We start from the raw sequence: 6,534 nt of genomic DNA on the forward strand, positions 1-6,534 counted from the left end.
CCATTACTGCAAGAGAGGCACTTTTCAAAGGCTCTCTCTGCGAATATTGAATAAAAGACTTGGTAAGAACTCTTTTTGTTTATCTAATTCTTGACTGCGCACATGGGAGGGATGCGATTCCCTGAAGTCTGACATTCACCCTGTCTGATAACATTGCTAGCAATGCAGCCACATGGGGCTGTGGTGGGCGGGCAATGCAGAGGTGAGTAGTGCCTGTTAGAAGATGCATGTGTTGAGCCTGAGCTAGGCAGGTTTTATGGCTCAGTGTGGGTTCATTGCACTTCTGGCTTCAAGCATGATGGCCTGCTTCTTCTGCTAATGTGCTCTTTCGTGTGTGTTATGGGTCTCTGAAGAAGATAGTAGTCTTAAAACACCTGTGAGTGTTGGTCACACTTTTACTGGTCACAGGCATGGCAAGCCATCTCCACCCCCTCTCTTGGCCTTGTTAGTTTGTACACTAAAATAGTGGCATTACTGCTCCCGCTGGCTCCAGCACACCCCCACCACTGGTGTCTGAAGCCGAGTACACATAATATTAGCCACCACCTGTAGGTATCTTGAAGTTCCTTGAGAAATATTGCTGTTTTCCTTCAAACCATTTCCCATCCTGTTTGAAAACATAAGCTGCCCTTAAGCTGGGGGTAATCAGATAATTGTGTGTACGGCAGCAGAGGGAAATGACCTTGCTGCATTTTAAGCCACAAATCTGCACATGCCCTTTGTTTTTCTCCCATAACAATAGGTCTACAAATGCTGTGTTGTGTTCAAGGCGGCTTTCTGCGATTCCACAGGTGTGCTTGGAGCGCCCTCTATTGGTTCACGTTTGCAGAGTAAATTGATTTCATTGTGCACAGCTTTGAGTGCTGTTGTTGTCGTTGCTTGTTGTTCCTTGGCTTTGTAACTCAGAATTCAAATCAACAGGAAGTTCATAACCAGCCTGCGTCTTTATAGCACGACGTAACCTCCGCTCTCCTCTATGCTTATGCGGACTGGATTGGCACAAGCAGGTTTATTTGATAAATGAAATAAATAGAACACAAACAGAAGGAAGCCGGCAGTAGCCTTTGAAGTACTTTTCTAGGGGCAAGCTAGATTTGACGTGGGAGATCCACAATGTAGGAGCTCCCACCGTTTTTTAAAAGAATCTAAAGAAATAGGATGCGGCACAACTGGGGAGGTTGTCACATGGCATTTTGTAGTGGTAGATATGGATAAAAGGGCAATCGTCGTGGGTGAGCTAGTTGTATTTCTCAAACTGCATAAGAGGATGTATGTTGCTGTAGTTATGTGCTGAACTTGCGGTCAATAGGGAGACCTGGGTGCAAATCACTGCTTGGGCATGAAGGTCACTGGGTGATCCTGAGCCAGTCACTGCCTCTAAGTCTGCTTGTTTCATAGAATTGTTACGAGGGAGGAAATGGGATAATCCAGTGAAGACAGGCTTGAGCTCCATGGAGAAAAGCTGGGGGAAGAAATGTCTATGATGATTTTTAAAAACAGTTTGCTAAGTTGCCAGTGACTTCTGCACTATGTAATGTACACAGGAAAAATAACAATACAAAAGCACTAATGAGATTATTGTACTTGGCTGGTGCAGGAAAGAAGCAGGGAGTTGATAAAATGTTATTTAATAAAATGATTATCAAGAATTGTGGATGTTACAGTATATAAATTCAAATCTGATTTCCAGAAAGTATTTTTAAAGGGTGTTACTTGTGGCCCCACCAACAAAGGTGTACAACGGCCTGCTATGCTTCTCAAAAGTTTAGCATGCCATCAGTCATAAATAAAAGTTTAACCCACTTTTGTTTATGATTGCCACACATTCTGGCAACGGAATGGTTAACTGAAGGAGCTGCACTCTCTTCTGTCAGGACCACCGGTTACAGAGATATTTATTATGGTATTTTTGTTTAACAAGAAAGGGGGTGGGAGAGTGGGAAGTTGGTTAATACTTGAGAAAAACAGTTGGCAAGGATATAATCAGGCAGGAAACAGGAAATGATGTCACTAGGTAACAAACAGGAAGCAATGATTATAATACAATGAGATCTCCTTGCTTTGGGTTGAAGCTTAAGGGGGGAGGGGAATTCCCTGCCACCAAGAAGGTGCAGTTTTGGTTCCAACAATTTCAGCTTGAGTGTTTTATTTTCTGGGAAGTTCTGGGAAGAACATAGAAAAATGCTTACTTAGCATAATTTGTTAGAAATTCACCTATAAACCTACAATATGAGATTTTCATACCAACATACTGCAAAATTCCATCCTAAGTCCCTATTATGGATAGGGCTATTAACTGAGAGGTTTTCTTTCCCCAAAAACTTTTCATTGATTATTTTTGTTACATACGAGTAGACACCAAAAAAACAAAACAAAACACAAAACAGGTAAGCAACAGGAGCAATACAGAGTTGCAGAATCAAAAAATTACAGCAAACTAGAGGTTTTCAAGAGCAAAGAATGTTGAACGCTCTTGCCATAATAAATGTTTTACGTTGTGATCCAATACCTATACATATCTAGGAGTAAATCCTTCAGGCATCTATAGGATTGCACTGTTAGACTTTTGTTTGTTTTTGTTTCTGTTTATACAGAAATTATGAATGGACACTTCTTGGAATGTGAATTCTAGTGGAAAGTGGAATGCTGCCTTTGTTAGCCTTATTTTGAAAATTATACTTAAAATAATAAGGATGCAAATGAATGGTAGTCTTGAGAAAATATCACAGATATGTGCTAAGATCTGTGAGGCAAATTTCTCCCCAGCTCCAAATACCAGAGAGCTGGTATTACTGCTACACATCAGAAGTTATGTCTGGTAGAAGACTGATCCTTAAATTAAATCTGAAGCAAAATTTCTGCCCTAGCAAGCACAAGAGGTCCATTTAAAAAAACAAAAAACCCAGACGTTATGTGGTTTGAAAATGTATTGAAAAGTGTGGGATGAATGAATGAGTAATGGGAAGATGTGTAAATATCCTGCAAGCAAATCAGGATGAATGCAAGTTGAATGCTCATTGTCACATAATGCAACTGCCTTCCCCCAACAAATCAGAACAAATGCTCAGTAAAGACCAGACTAGCTTTGTGCAAGTAACTTAGGCTGAATGCTGAATAAACAGGTTGTCTGGAGAAAGCCTATAGTTCCTTTCCTCTTTGGAGGAAATGCTTCCTCCTCTGTCTGGAGACTCGGTGGGTGTGCTGTGTAAACTGGGATCTTATACCCTCAGCAGGCCTATCTGACACTCAGCTCCCTGGGAGGTGGGGGGAAATCTTTTTTGAGAGAGACAGATGCTTTTAGAAGCAAAATGTGGCTTTGTGATTCCTGGCTGATCAAACCTCCAGGACAGGGCTTGCTAGTGTAACTTGATTTGGGCCTAGCATTTGGAGGCATTAGTTTTGAAAGCTGGCCCTTCTAAGTATTTTGCCAATTACCAATGACAAAAGGGGGCAAGATAGGAATTAATCTGTTGGCGGTTGATCCTTAACAGTCACCACTTACCTAAACAAACACTTAATAGCAGCGTACAACACTTATTTGTACTCCTGGTATTCATGTGGACGTCAGTTGCGCTCGTTGTATTGATGTGGAAGTGCTGCCATGCAAAAGGTGGGTGGGTGGACAACATGACCCTCCTGGGCAGGGCTGCCTATCCATGGGGTAAAATGAGCAGTACTAACTTGAAGGGGCTGGTTTTATTGATCAGTTCAAAAGGATGTTTTGTGTGTGGTGTACACAATTGCCTTAGGCAGAAGCAGAAACAGACGGTTGTTTTGGGAAACAAACCCTGACCCACGCCCTGTGGGTTTTTCGCTGTAAGAGCAAAGAGCAAAACAAAAGACACCAGTTTGCAAGTGAAGCTGAGGAAGTGAGCAACATTGTTGGGGAGGTCGGGATGGAGTGATGAAGGCGTGAGTTCCTCTTGGAATGGACATGCAGAGCAACACATTTCCACACACTAGAATCACAGAACTGTAGAGCTGGAAGGGACCACGGGTGTCATCTAGTCCAGCCCCTTCTAATGCGGAAATGCCCAAGGTGGGGATCAAACCCATAACCCTCATGCCATAACGACTGAGCTATCCCAGATGTCCTCTGATGTCATCATGCTGGGGTTGACAGTTGGGTTGTCCTGCCCATCTGCCATCTGTGTCACCCTGCAGAGGTGGGGCCAAATAAGGATCTGGCCTGCAAAGTCAAATGGTTCCTTACCTCTGGTCCACAAGACCTATTTATTGAACATTCATTTTGATTTGTTTGAGGGGAGGTTATATAATGTTGCATCATACGCAAAGAAATCAATGGTCATAACTAACTTAAGACTATAGATTTCGGTGGATCTGCTCTAGGTACAATTTGATCAAACACAACCATAATAAAATTAAGAGCTCTCAAAACATATATATTTTATTTGCATCAGTGTTTTCCGCTCAGACTCTCTAGAAAGGCTGTGTATGAAACAACAACCTGCCGTGATGAAAATAGTTTGGCAAAGAGCTATAGTATCATACCTTATTCAGAGCTAGGGTTTGGATTAGGAGCAAAATGTACAGTCTTCTCTCTGATGTACAACAAATATATATTGACCAACCAAGGTGGATATAAGAATAAGAAATAATGGGGAATATGTAGAGACACGATGGCGTCAACCATGCCAAGCAGAAATTTAGTTCACCACACAACCGGTCAGGTCACCTCTCTCACACACAGAGCTGCCAAAAATCAGTTTCCCCCCTATATGAGCAAAACTGTGAGCGAAGTTACTACCGTATATTGTTTTTTAAAAATTATGACCCCAGCTACGCAAAAAAAGTTGGGAGTCATTACTAGCACCGAATGGCTTCACAGTAGACCAGGCCTGGCCAAACTTGGCCTTCCAGCTGTTTTGGACTACAACTCCCATCATCCCTAGCTAACAGGACCAGTGGTCAGGGATGATGGGAATTGTAGTCCCAAAACAGCTGGAGGGCCAAGTTTGGCCTTGCCTGCAGTAGACAATGCCATTGTACAATGCACACAATCCTACTTCCTTTCACTTATGGCCATATATCACTCACCTGAACTTCAACTCAAGTCCAAATAATCCTGCAATTCAATTTCTGTGGATTACTTAAAAGAAAGAAAGAAATCCTTGAGCTGTCCCTTCAGTTTAGCTAAGAATATCCCATGTGAAGGTTTTACTGTACAGTGGTACCTCGGGTTAAGAACTTAATTCATTCTGGAGGTCCGTTCTTAACCTGAAACTGTTCTTAACCTGAGGTACTACTTTAGCTAATGGGGCCTCCCACTGCCGCTGCGCAATTTCTGTTCTCATCCTGAAGCAAAGTTCTTAACCTGAGGTACTATTTCTGGGTTGGCAGAGTCTGTAACCTGAAGTGTCTGTAACCTGAGGTACCACTGTCCTAGCAACCTTTGGAGGTTTGGGAGAAAAGTCTGGGATGTCTCATCCTGCAGTGGGATGTGTACAGATTCTCTCATATGGTTCAGTTTAAAGCAATAATACTTTACATTCTTTTTCTTTAATCTCCTTAGGAGTTCATGCTTAGTTGATAGTGGTATAGTTTCTTTTAGAGCTCTTGTTTGTTTCGCAGAATACGGATTCACATATAAAGCCTTTTTCATCAGGGTTCAATGGACATAGTTCTCAGCCCTTGATATGATTTTGTGCTTTGTCTTGAGACTCAGAAGCCAGATTTGGGTCTCCGTCCTGTTTGCTAAGCTGTGGAGAGAGCTCCCTGACTATTTTGTTGTTTAGCTGTTTTTTTGTTTGAAGCTGGACTCTCTCTTTCTCTGTATGTAATCCGTGCGTTCAATTAAGAGAAGCATCTGTTGGGTTTATTTCACATTGCCAAGGAAGGGCTGCAAATCAGCAGCATCTGCTCTGCTTTTTGTCAATGGCTTGTTTTTCATAATTTGCTCTGCAGGGTGAGTGTTTGGGGATGGGAGGGATCTTTTCCCTTCTCCCATCTTTATTGTTGTTTGCCTCAAATGGTAGTCAAGGAGACTGATTAGGATTTTCAGCTGATTTTTACTAAGCAAAGAATAAAAGAGGCAAACGGAGTTTTTAAGAAGGTAAACAAAACTGTGTATCATTAAAAATAAGGGCACAATAAGGACCGCTCATTAATAGTTGTTATGACTTGTTTAATGATGTGTTATGAATTATAGGCAGGATTCACCTAATGAACCCCATCAGAGGACAGCCCTAACCTTAATCCTTCCACCCTTGCAGCAGGGCTTTCCCCTCCTCTGGTGTGGGGGGGGGGGGTCAGGAGAACCCCAGAGCAACACACAGGGGGAGGATCACTCCATTTGGCCAGCTGATACGCTTACACAGAGAGAATGTTTGTTAATAGTGTGACGTTGAACTCCACCCACTGGGTTTGCAATTTCAAGTTGTTTTGAAGAAAGATTTTGTTTGAGAAGAGACAATGCACAGCAACCCACATAACAAAATACTTAAACTCATTCCATTCCATTGGCTTCATGGGCTTCAATCCAACTATTGCAGCATAACTGAGCTGCAGCTCAGG

Source organism: Podarcis tiliguerta (assembly GCF_965153285.1).
Source record: "Podarcis tiliguerta genome assembly, chromosome: 1".
Taxonomy (NCBI): domain Eukaryota; kingdom Metazoa; phylum Chordata; class Lepidosauria; order Squamata; family Lacertidae; genus Podarcis; species Podarcis tiliguerta.